Source organism: Ciconia boyciana, chromosome 2 (assembly GCF_034638445.1).
Source record: "Ciconia boyciana chromosome 2, ASM3463844v1, whole genome shotgun sequence".
Classification (NCBI taxonomy): Eukaryota; Metazoa; Chordata; class Aves; order Ciconiiformes; family Ciconiidae; genus Ciconia; species Ciconia boyciana.
The window spans coordinates 100,045,101-100,058,924 of record NC_132935.1 but is presented as its reverse complement, the minus strand read 5'-3'; positions in this window follow the sequence as shown (position 1 = coordinate 100,058,924).

Below are 13,824 nucleotides of genomic sequence, written 5' to 3'. Positions count from 1 at the left end.
GTTACAAGGGATATGCGATTTACTTAGAGCATGATAAATTAATGCCACATTTGCTTTTTTATAATCAATTTTTACATATAAATGTGTGTAACATACTTGAAATAAAAATTCAGAGGTAACCTACCATTTGTTTTTGTGTGCCACATATGGCAAATAAACCCAGAAATACTCCGTATCAATTGCATTTTATTTTACAACCGACATAATTACATCAAATATTGTAGATGCCTGATCCAGCCTCTTCTGCGGGAGAGGGCATGTATGTGTGTATAATTGATTACGCAATGGATAATTTTATGCATTTCTAAGGAACTCAGATAATTTAAATTTTCCTCAAAATTTCACTTTCTGTCCAAAGTACGTTCTAAACCACCTGTTCCCTACTGACAGGCAAGTCATTAAGGAAAATACAAGGGTGTTTCAGTCTACCCATGGTCACTTTTAAACATGGCGTACCATCATGGATGACCTGTACATTTAGGTGGCAATAATACAAACTTAATGTGCATGCATAATAACTGACCTAGGGTACATGGAGTTTCTCCATTTGGTCAGAAAGTCTTAATACCTGTCAGTCATAGTTTTTTGTTTATTTTTAAATTTTTATTAAATTTTTTTTAGGAGAGCAGACAAAAGGAAGGAAGGGAAAATTCAGTTGAAAGGGGTTGATAATCAGCAGCAAAGGCTGAAACACTTTTAAAATTATTTCTTCAGATGTATAAATAGGATCAGATCAGGTAGGACAGAATGAAAAAAGGGACTTTGTGTGAACAACTATGCCCATTATTTTTTCCCTGAGCCCAACTGTCTGCAATACAGAAGATTGGGTCTGATGTAACAACACTGGGAGTCAAATTGCAGGCTCAGAAGTTTCAGGCTGGTTGGTTCTGGGGATTTGCTGTAGGCCCAGCTATGCAGTAGAAGTGATCATGTTCAAGCCCATTTAAATGCGTTAAAGAGTTTAGAAGGAGCAAGCAGTGAGAAAGTCTTATGCCACGATGCTTGACTGAATCACAGAGCTGGAGAGAAACAGACGACGTCCTAAAGTGATGAAGGTGCCTGCACATCTGGGGTGTAAAGGATGTAAAGAAACTGTTGTGGCATTGTAAGGCAAAAACTAACATTAGCTAGAAATATTATGAATGAGAACCAGACAACTGAAGGATAAAAGCTAATATATTACAGCAACTTCAGCACTAACAAGGAAGAAAAAAAAAGAAAAAAAAAAATCACATGTTGGCTAAAAGTCTTAAAGAATAAGCCACACATTTTTCAACAAAGTATCTCAGAAGAGAGAGTAATTTTCTTGCAATACGGACCTATTCATATTTCAAAATTACTGCCTCAGCTGGCCCAGCATACAGGGGATGAGCGCACGCACACGTTCTTTAGACTTTAACACTTCATTATTAAAGGGAATGTGTTGAGGATTGCACAATCAAGAGGCTGTTCTGATTATATAGATTAATTGTTTTGTTGGACAGAAAAAATTGTTTTATTTTCCACCACTCTTCTTATTATCAATGCCTTTAGTTTTGTAAGATAGTATAAAAGCATGTGTATGCTAGAACCGTTCTTTGTAATACTTTCTTACAATACTTTTTAGAATCAGGAATTCAGTTAATCTCAATAAATCCATGAGGTGGGAAATACCATAATCTTTGTTTTATAAATAAAAGCTAAGACACCTGGAAATGAGAAAGCTCCTGAAGAAATCTGGGTCAGAACAGGGAAGAGATCCGAGGTTTCCTGACTCTCCTCTGGGTGCCTTAACCACAGGAGCTTCCTAGTTAATATTTCTTGTGGGTTCTGTAACTTTTTCATTGATTTTTTTTTCCGTCTGTAGCCTGCATTTTTCTATTGTTTTGTCCAAAGGTCAACCATCTCCATTCAAAGATAACAATAAGCATTATGCATAAAATTACTCATACAGAGTGAGTTTGTACACCTGTGATTAAGGACTATACAGAGAAACACTGCACCACATGGGGAAATTACCCCAAAGAGAAATTGCAACAGTCATACACTGGAGCTAAATGAATATCTAAAATGGCAATGAGGGAAAGCTAAAAGGACATAATCCACAAAATGCTGAGTGTATGAATTATAGCCCTTAGCTAAGCCTGATTTGTGTGGCTAGCACTTACACAGCAGATAACCCAGGCTGACAGTGACCTTGACAGCATTGCAACAGTAATATTTCCTGTAAAGGCCGAACAGCTTTCAACCTATTTCTTCTGAGCAGGAGCTACAAGCATGCTCGCATTCAACAACATCGACCAAAGTAATCCCTGGTATGTGCCTGTGAATGATACAAACAGAATATGGCTCTTTGGGCATGCTGAATGCCTTGCTCCCTTCTTTCTTCTGCCCTTGATGAGAGCGTTTTGGAAAGCAAAAAGCGCATTTCCCCAGTGCATGCGTTCCCTTTCTTCCTCCTCTGAGTGTGGAGCCGAGCAGCCATGCAGAGCAGAGGAGATCTGGTTCCAAGTCCATTGAGCAACTGCAAGTATTTAGTGACCTTCTCAACCAATACGTCTGCCCCTTGGGACCTGCAATTGATTTTCCTCATCTCTGTATGCGAAACAATGCTGTAACACTATGTTACAGCTACATAGTTAAAGGTAAATTGGAAGCGCTTTCCCCGTACCTCCTTTTTAAGTAAATATCAGCGAAACCCCTAATTCTTAGTCATTTGTGGAACAAACTGCTGGGGAGATTAAAGAGTTACAAATAAACGCAATACCAAATTTTTCGGTTGATGGTCTGTTCTCTCTTCACTTCGCTGCCAAGGCCTGTGTTTGCACTCCTCTGCTTTTCGCTGACTACAGCTGATATTACCGCTGCATAAAGCTGCGAGAAGAGTGCCATTAACTCTCTGGAGCGGTAACGTAAATCCTGAAAAATCCACTGAGGGAATGGGTGGTGGCAAGACCGACACGGGTCGCTGCAAGGAGCGGTGGGTCCTTTGAAGGCTTCATTTTACGTCCAAACCATACAAGTCTTCCGACCCTTTGATGGAAAAGCTTGCTATGTCCCTGTGGCTGAGTTACAAGTGCATCTGCTAGGCTGCAAACAGGCAGCCTGGGCTGGTTTTAAGTGTTTGCTCTGTTACAAGACAGACGTCACAGGCAGTGCAAAAAAACCCCTCAAAAACCAATCCAAAACAACAAACCCAACCCCACAGACGGATTGAAGGCAAGGGGCAACAACTAAGAGAAGAGACAGGTCCTAAGGGAAACATGAATTGCACAAGCCCTGTGCAAACATGGGCTTTGCTCTCTGCAGTGTCTTTCAGTTGCTTCTGTGAAGGGAGTAAGAACAGCCTGTAGTGGTTCGGGTTTTTTTGTTTGGTTGTTTTTAAAAACATTTTCACTGTGTGCCTCAGTTTTCCTATCTATAAATGGGAGCGAATGAGTTCAAGTGTTGTCTTGTGTGAGGGGCAGGGAAACTGGCAATATTTACACCTTATTGCCTACTCGGAGCTGAAAGGAACTTTTTACCCAAGTTGTCCTTCAGGGGAGAGGAGGCTTGAACTGCTGGACATTAACGTCAAGGGAAAAAGGCCCCACTGACAAGAGAAACTGGCTCAATAAGAATTGGTAAGAAGAAAAATACAGGAGTCTCTGCAAGTGCTGGGGTCTAGACCAAGCACCTGTAACACAAATGTGTGACAGTTTCCACCCACTCCCTTTTGCTATTTTCATCCCATCTGAATTCCAGCTCTGCCAATTCACTCTCACATCTGTTCTCAGACTTGGTATCAACACTGATTTAATCACATTCCTTCCATCTACTGAGCTGGAAGTGCAGGGTTATGTACAAGCCAAGAGGAATTAACCCCTTCCCTTTGTTAGCACCAGCTAGCACACCTCTCTTGCGATGGGGCTTCTGGCATTCAGGTGGGCAGCCGAGCTGATGGGGCTGCGTCAGCTCCCCAAACGGAGAGTGTGCCGAGCTCATTACTGCTGAAATGACCTTGCAGGTACGTACTGAGCACAAGAGGTCTGGAAGGCCAGCGGCATCTGGGGCTATGTGAACAGGAACACAGCCAGCAGATCAAGTAGATCCCCTTACTCAGCACTCCTTAGCCCACACCTAGATACCTTGTCCAGTTCTGGGCCCCCAAAACTGCCCCCAAAGCAGTCAGGGCTGGAGTGCTTGCCCTGTGAGGAGAGGCTGAGGGACTGGGGCTAGTTCAGCATGGAGAAGAGACGGGGTTGGGAGACCTAAAAGCAGTCCCCCCAGTACCTACGAGGAGGCCATCAAGAAGACAGAGCCAGGCTCTTCACAGTGATGCATGGTGGGAAGACGAAAGGCAATGAGCATAAGTTGAAACCAGAGTAGTTCAGGAGGGAATATCGTTTTCCCCATGAGGACAGCCGAGCAGTGGAACAGGTTGCTCACAGAGGCTGTGTGGTCTCCATCCTTGAAGGTTTTCAAGACCTAACTGGATAAAGCCCTAAGCAACCAGGTCTGATCCCATAGCCCACCATGCTTTGAGCAGGACATTGGACTAGAGACCTCTGGAGGTCCCTTCCCACCTCAGTTATCCTATGAATCTACACTCTTCATGGTCAGAGAACAATTATTTACTACTACTCTTTAAGATGTCCATCACAGTATGAATGGACCACTCCAAGACATCTGCCCTCTGCCAGTAATGACCAAAGGTATCTCACACAAAATTTGCAGAGTACAGTATGAAAAGTAGCTGTGGGATAGAAGAAAAACAAACAATGGACAATTGTGTGCCTCAAAAATGGACAACTAGTCCTTGTCCGTTGGTTAAAGGCTAGTAAAAATGCAGGTCAAAAACGCAGTATCTTTTACAACAAACTTGATTTTTTTAACTTTACCTCTTCACTCAAGGACAAATGCACAAGGATACATGGAGCACTATGAGAGACTCTTCTCTGTGTTGTGGCTTTTCTCAATATGAAATATTTCTTCTGGTGGCCCTTGCAGAAAGTCATAGTCTCTAGCACATCTGCACTTGAATTTTGGAAGTGTTCATAATATGTGACATTTAATAAAGACAATTTTTGTCTGCATCCCATCCCTGGATCTCAGAACTATATGACAGCAATGGGCAAGTGATTGCACATGCACACACCGGCTCATGCAGCCAAGCATATGGTCTCATCATTTTCTGGTCTGTGCAGCACTCGGCCACACTAGGTTTTACATGTGGATAATGAATAAATAAATCAAAATTTCCAGACTTGTGGCACGACATGGTGAGTGAGCCAGCCTCCTGTTTACAAGGCAAAGATACGTTTCCCACACTGGGATGCTCTATGCAACCTTTGTCCTTGCAGACAGCAGGGCTCCGGAACTGCTGCCTGGTGGGGCAGCTGAGCGGGAGGGTCACTGCTGGTGGAGCTGGAGCCAAACCGCTCTCCTGGCTGGGACAGGCAGCTCCCCCTTCTCTGTACTGTCTCACACAGCTCCCATCCTTGGGCTTGCAGCTGTGCCCTTAACTTGCTAAAAATTGCGATCCCAGATCAGGTGCTAGGACCTTTCTGCTGGGCTGCAAGACGCTGGTCCTGAGGATACGTCCTTCAGCTAAGCCCCTCTAGACCTGCATTTCGCAGGACCTGAGTTACTGGGGAACTCCTTATCTCTGCCTTACTTTCTAGGGATAGTAGTAGGAAGCTTATGTTAAGGACTATGAAGTGCTCCTATGTTACGATAAGTGCCCAGGATAAACTGACCTGTGCGGGACTTTTTGGAGGCCGCTTGGTGCCCAAGCAGAAACAAGAGATTTTCATACTATAGTACCACTTCTGTTAAGTGCACAGAGCAGTGTCTACAAGCAAATCAGCATGGAGTTACTAGGCCCTCTGTCCTGCTTACTGTACAAACACAGTCAAAGGGATTAAGATCCAGGCAATTGTGACTGGCTCACTACACTCTGCTGAAAAGAGGGACTGGTTCAAGTGCTCCTTCCCTTGAAGAAACAAAAAACCACTCCCCCACCCTCCCCCCCAACATCAGTAAAAAAAGACAAGCAACACTCCTACAACATTTACTACAGTTCCTAAACAACAGAATTCGGCAAAGTTTGCCATGACCCTGGAATAAGAGATTCTCCCCTCAGTTCATGCTTCCTGTCACCTAAGCAGGTGTCAAATCTCCTGGGTTTGTCTTCTCACAGCTTCTTTCCATTTCACTCAATCTTAACAGCTGTAAATGTCTCTGGTAAATTGTGCTGGTACATTTCCATTAACATTAGCAAAAGGAAAAAAAATGTCAACTCCGCTGACAACAACTGTCGGTGTATGAAAATTAATCTTTATATAGCACGCAGAACACGGATCTGTTCTAAATCTTCCAGTACAGCCCGTACTTTGTTTCTAGTCCTGCTCAACAATAGCTTTCATGCAAAAAAGAAAAAATATTAAAATAAAAATCACTGTATTTTAGCATTAATGTATTCACACTGCTATTCTCTCAGGCTCCACGATTCATGCTGTAGTTCGCAAGCTACTTCTCTTTCTGCTAGCAGCACAGGAGACAAGGGGAGTTACTCACCACAAGTTCCTAGGAAAGGCAAAATGCAGCTTTGTTCCACTTTGAAGAAATACTCACAGGCTTAGCTTATTTGCAGCTCATAACATAGAAAGAGTTAAAGCTTTTGCCATATTAAATAGCGACACATGACTGAATGCATGGGAGGCTTACCTTGACATAAACATGATGGCATGGCAAGCGTTAAAGCTTTGTGTATGGTAAATTAGGGCTTTGAAAAACATCTCAGTTGGGAGCAATTTTGGAAAATTTTGAAACATGAATTACTGACTCTCCTTCTACCTCCCCCCTCCAAAGCAGTCTTTGAGGATTGGTCACTTTGGAGAAAAAAAAATAAAATAAAGCGTCGACACTTGACATACTCAATCCATCCATAAATGTAAACATGCCTGAACTGCAGTTGGATTTTTCTTTTACTAAAGAGCATGTGGAAGCAATTACCTGAATGTAAATGTGATAAAGAAGGGATGAAATGCAAACCAAATGATGCCTTATTACTTAATATAAAGAGACTGTTCTGCGAGATCAAAGTTGTGCAGCACAAAACATAATGGGCTTCACTGGAGAGACAGGCTTCAGAGATTTGTTTAAAACATGGCTGCATTTTGATGAAATGCTAAGTAGACAAAATTGGGGTAAGTTTAAAGAGTTTCCCAGAACCTGACCTATGATCTTCTATAACATCTTTTCTCTCCTCCCACCTTCTCCCACTCTGTGCCATTCCCAGATGCTGCGAGGGTGGCAAGGAGAAGCTTCCCTGGCTTCATTGTGGCAGGGGGCGAGAGCTACTCTATCCCAAGGCGTGAAAGGAGTATCATCCTGGCACCCCCTGCGGACACCAGCAGGGGCAAGACCTTCTCAGTACCTTTGTACGGCACCCCGTGCACTGGGGCCTCCGCACGCCCCAGCCATCGCTCCGTGCCCAGTTGCTGCCTCAGCACATATTTGTCCTTTGAATCACTAAAAATCAGGACAGGCAGCGAGATAACTTCTCCCAGGAACAAAAGAACTGAAGCGGAGGAGAAACCTCGAGAGTCATTTCCAAATGTTTTCCTACCGCAGACCATTTAATAGAATACCATTCCCATCAAGAGCCTGCTTTGTCCTCCGCCACCTTGTCCAGTGTTAGTTTTACTTCTCTATCACTTTATAGTGATTTATATTTTTAAGAAGCCGTGGGCAACAGACAAGGAGAAGTTACGCAGGGCACATGGGGTAGTGGTTTCTGCAAAACTCCACAACAGCACCTGAACTTGTCCTCTTGGCCTTGCCTTCCCCTCCCACGTCCCCCCCTCCCTGGGAGCTGCTGTTTACTGCTTTTGCCCAGCTGTTGTTTCTGATCATGTAGATTGGGCCATCATCTTTGTCAGAAGTCTGTAGAGTATCTAGCACAATGATTGATAACGCTGGGTCCCACCATAACATAAATCAATGAGCAATAAAGTTAAGTATCCAAGTCACGCTTAGAGAAAGTGACCTGACATTGGACTGTAAGCATTAATTAAAAAAAAAAAAGGCGCATTTAACTAGGAACGTTGGGTCTTGAGTTATTGAAAGGATTAAAAAATAATGCAAGTTAAAAAGAGCATGCACAGAATTAATGTGCCTATCTCCCACAGCTTTAGCTCTTTAAAAGAAATCATATATGTTAAACTCCCAAAGAGACTATTTTCTTTTGTTTTTCAATTACATGCGATAATGGGGAGCATTTTCTGAATGAGTCTGATGCTTATGCCTCCAATAAAACTCAGGGTTCTGTACCTCATTCATGCTTATTTAACAATCTTGTAAAGAAAAAAAAAACAAACCACATAACAAAATTATGATTGAATCAGACATTTTGCCTTCTTATCAGTGAAGAATTTTTAAGTATTGTTATTGAAAACTCATTGTTATGCATTATTTTTGCAGTGGCCACAGTGTTCAAAGCAGCTTAGGGAGCAAATATAAAACACGCTTGCCACCTCAGAGAACACAGAGTTTACAGTGGCTTTGATCATGCAAACACTAATTCTTTCATTTTAGAGGGGTTAGTCACAGGAATAAATATTAAAATGATACCAAGCATTTGCACTGTCAGATCATAATCAGATGCGAACATGACGTTGCGAGACAAAAGAACGATGGAAAAATGTAATGACTGAGTACGGCTCACCTGGATGAGCTATGTAGCAGCTTTGCTGGTTTCCCCTCTCCTCTCCAGCTTGCTTGGAGGCAGAAACCAGAGAGAGCGAGGAACAATGAGGTGGGGGCCGGGGTCAGGGTTAAATCAGCAGCCCTGACAGCGCAATTCAGGGTAATGGCAATGTGGCAGAAGCAACCATTACCTGAGAGACTCCCCATCCTTACAGCAGTAATTCAGCTTGCAAACATGACCTTAAATTTGGAAGTGTTTAATCATTCCTTTCCACCATTATTCGTATCCCCCACAAAATTTAACTCCCAACCAGACAAATGAAGGTTTTGAGGCCGCTCCCGTGCTAACAGCCGAGCAACTCGTCGTTCGCTGCAACGGGAACAGGTTCAGGCCAACACTTCCCACTCGAGACCAACACCGGCTTGGCAGCTCCTCGTTAGCTCATTAGCTTCATTATCTGTAGGTAACGGTCAAGTCAGAATAATTTGCTGCTATGTGGGTCGTATGCTTGGGAGCTCATTTTGTGCCCCGCAGAGCGCTGGCAGTCCATCATTTCACTGACTGCTCGGTTTTAAAATAAAATCTACTACCGCTGGCACACAAGCTCACTCTGAGAGACATGCCTCCTTCAAAACACGCTGCGTGGTCACTCTTGTACCAGCTGGGACCGACTCCTCCTCACTATGGAGCCATATAAAAGTGGATTATTGTCCCTGAGGATTTTTTCATAATTTATTTTGGCATTTCCTTTAAGCTTTAGGTTTTTTTCTGAATTAATACTCAGGCTGTGAGGTTTTTGTTACTCTTCCAGGATTGAGATGGCAGCAATTCTAGTGAAAGGGTAAGATGTTAGTTGCGGGAATGGGCTTCAGTTTAGGATGCTGGTTACAAGCTTAGTAGGTTTGTACCAATGCATATGGTAGGGCAGGACCCATTCATCGCTAAACAAGCCCAAGTAAACACAGCCAGTTTTGTTATGCCATTCTCCCTAAATTCTCAATGGTGTAAATATGCGTTCCTGCGGGATTAATTCACAGCTTCAAATTCATAATGCTGGAGCCACTCTGTGCATGTAGCACCTACTAACTGTCTTGACTTCAGGCAGATGTAACCATGAGCAGAATCCGGTCCCAACCTCTGAATTTCTTAAGAGAATAAGGGGTTTAATTAGGAAGATGAGAAACTGAAAAGTTCCTAATGGCAGGAGCTGGAAGACCCCACATTTGCAAAATGTACCAGGTGATCCTGAGTACATTCATTTTAGCTGCCCGAATTCATCAACCCAAGAGACAGATTATTCCAGGTGTTTTCTCCCAACAACAGCTGGTGCTTCCTGACGGGGGACCAGTGTCGCCTGATGGACGGTTTCCGCATTATCGGTTAATGGCTGTGCTGACAGTCCAGGAGCCAAAACAGGGTCTGGAGAGGAGCCTCTGCCCACAGCAGACCTGCTCCTCCAGCTCCTGGCTCTCGTTGATGAGAAATCCCGGTGCCCACCATGTCCCCCGTGGACTGACGGTGCTTCAAGCACCCAAAGAGTGGTCCTGGTGGCCTTGCCGACACCTGCGCTTGGCTACTGTGCCTGGACCCGAGAGGGTGCTGGCTGCGGTGCGTGTGGATGGGTGAGGGGCCAGGGCTGGGCACCGCTCAGGAGACAGGATTTGGAGCCTCTGCTCCCAGCGAAATAAAAAGCAGCAGGTTGCTGAGGCAGCTGGAGGAGATGCTCCCTCATCCTCTGACATGGAATGCTTTTTTCTGCTCTCTGAAAGACTCCTGTGCCTGGCACTGTGGTCAAGTCGAATATTAGATCCACTTCTGCAACCAACCGCTTGTTAATTCCACATGTGCCAAGGGGAGCTGCAGTATCTGTCCTCCACAGCCATGGAAATGCAATTGTATTGTGGAGAGGCAATCTTCAGACACTTGGAAATTCACCGTTTCATTTACTTTTAAAAGCATTTTCAGGATTTTTTTTTTTCTGGGTGATAAGAGCTTTCTTTAAAATAAAATAAAATAAACCAGGTTCATCTCCAAGGAGATGTGGGAAGCAGTTTTGGGGAAAACTAACGCTGAAAAGAAGCCTCAGCAAACACCACGAGCACGTGACAGAAGGCTGCGATGGCACAAGTGCCATCTCAACCCTGCGCGGGGTGCCCAGGGGGTGCCCCGGCCTCCAGAATGGCTCCGGGTGTCCCTTTGGGCCACTTCACTGTTCTCATCTGCTTTTTATGGCCACATCACCGCTTCAGAAAGCAGACTTCGCCCTCATTTAAACTTGACCTGCGCTCCCTCATTGCGTGAGGATGTAGCCCAGTGTCTGCAACATCACAGCCACTGCCATAATGAATTGGATTTGTCAGTCTCTGGGCTGTGGTCTTATAATGTGCTATATTATTAAGTTTCTTTGCCTTAAGTTGCCAGCTAATGGAATAACCTCTTTGTCTTTATTAGAAAGAGTCCCCAGCTTTATTAAGTTACATAATTTACAACCAATAGCGTAATCAATAAAACATTAACAAACATGTAACCTTAGACAAACCTCACATATTGATTTCTTTAAACATTCTCACAAAGCCTGCCTTTGGCCGAAAAAACATTCAGTCCCAGTGGCAACCCCAAAAAAACATTTAATGTGTTAAGGTGGAGGACAAACTGAATTGGCTTCCTTAGAAATAAAGCTAGCTCTCCGCTGGTCTCTGTGGATCCACCTCAGAAAGGTTATTTTTTGCATTTTGGAAGGAAGCTCTGATTTTCTCTTTTGTGCTTCATCTTTACAAGGAAAATACAGCGTGTTGCAAAATACAGTAGTTACCCGCACAGTTAAAAATGAACGTAAATATTCTCTTAGCGTGGACAAAAATGGATACTGCAAAACCTGTATTAGCTGATGATGATTAACCCTGGGGTTTCTCAGGTGAACTGTAACTACCTGTATCAAGCTTGACCTAGCCCTGTGTCTGCGTTAGGTAGGAAGTTGTGTTTAATGTCAGGTAAGCCACTAGTTTTCCTAACACAACACCTCATGTAAATACATTTTCCAACCATAAAAAAGCTTCTGATGTCTCTTGAGTGCGGTTTAGTGGATGATACCGATATACCTGCAGTTATGCTTTTGATGCAATCAGGAAAGCTAGTATTTTATTATCCCTACCTCTCTATTTTCAAGCCTGTGGAAAAAAAAACCATCAGACACTGTCTGCCAGGGAATCTATGTGCATTATCGCGCGGCAAAATTGCACCAGTGATAATTTCACAGGTAATTTAGAACTAGACTGGAGGAAGTAGCAGGAAAAGCATCGCAGGGAACATTCCTGCACAAGCAAGGAAGTAGAGAAGAAGTGCATCTGCTCCATCTTTGGTTTCAGTGATTTGGTGAAGGTGTACACCTAATTTCTGGAACAATTAAGTGCTGAATGTTTTTGTAACCTATATCCTCGAGCGGTACATTTATGTAAGGAAACTTTTATGGACTTTGCTTTTCTCTAAAAACAGAATCATCTATTCATTTTGCAAGACTTTGAAAGGTTTTCTTTTCAAAAGGGATGCAGGCGAGATGGAGCAATAAAGCTTCGCAGCAAATGTTGGGGACTAGTGCGCAGAGTTCCCACATCCCCTTTGGAGACTTTATCATTTAACAGCCACAACTCCCCTTTATTAGATCACTATAAAACAAGTGCCTGGAGGGAGTCAGAAATGAATTGAATTTTGTAGATTTAAATGATTGTGTGGGACCTTTTTGGTTTAATATATACCCTGGAGAGGTTTGCTACTAGAACTTGGGAACTTTATAATAAGAATAATTCCTTAGCCAGAGATCTTTATCTTGTTACATTAATGATTCACGGGGGGGGTTATACTGGAAAATGAAGGGAAATTTTTAAAAAGGCTATTAGATCAAATGTTCTTATGGAGACATGTACAGAGATGGTCAACAAAGATTTATAGGCTGGTGAGATAAGGAGTTTACCACCTTTGTACTGTATGTACAGGGCAGCCGGCTGCTTCAGAATGAGGTCCTCTCTGCCCTGTTGCTCAGTGTTCTCTCCAGCTCACCATCAGCATGCAACAAGGTAAGGCTTTGCAGCCTGCCTCCTGCTTGTGCACTGCAAAATATGCATGCAGTAAGGGAATTCACATAATAGTGGTTATAACTACCTTAGCTTCAAAGGCATGGGCCAAACTCTCCATCCAGACCCGTTTTTTTACATCCCTGCCTTTACCCCAGAGGTTTTGCAGAACTATTGCTCAGCTCTAGCTCTGCCATGTCAGTCCCAGCATGTACTATTTATAGTGCCCACAGTTCCTGCTGGATTTGGTGACCGTTCAAGGTCTCTAAATAGCAACTGTGTGGTCTCCAAGGATGTGCCATTTGGAGAATACAGATTCTGCTTGTACTTTGTCCATGCAAAACATTTACCACGTTTCTGCTGTTTATAGTTGCCACTGTAAAGTGCTTTGAAAGCCTGTTTCCTAGACCACGTAGTTTTACCTGTGATCACGACCCACCAGTTTTGATGATAATATCAGGGAATTGCAGGATCAACTACAATCCCCACGGCTGAAGCTAAGCATCCAAAAATAACAAGGCAATTAGGAACATGCAGAGTGGCATTTTAGGCCTAAGGAGGGTGATTTTTTTCATCCAGCTAGGATGAATTCCCATTGACAGTCAATAGAAAAGAAAATTAAACAACCCTGTAGCTTTTGCAAATCCAAACCATTGAAGCAAAAATGGAAGGAAATGGGGAATGCAGGAACGTGCACTTGCACTTTGCTATCAAATCTCCAACAGGATCTGAGAAGAAATTGCTGGTAACGGATATATTTATGGTCATAGCCAGTGCCTGGAGTTTAAACGTGACAGTGGGGAAAGAGAAAGCATGCTGGCTTTTGCTTGACAGGGGCTGCAGAGACACTGGCAGCCACCAGAGATGTCCAAGAACCCCAGGTTGGCCCATTCACTAACAGCATCTGCTCCTACTTCTGTAAAAGCGTGGGTGTTGTCCCACAGCCATACACCAAGCACCCCTTGGTCCCTTCTTTGCTGTTGTTACCTCATCCCTGTGTCCATGATGGGTGGAAGGTAACTCCCTTGGCCACTTCCCCTCTCCTGTGCACAAATATCTCAAGATAGTTGTAAAGAACCCCAGGGA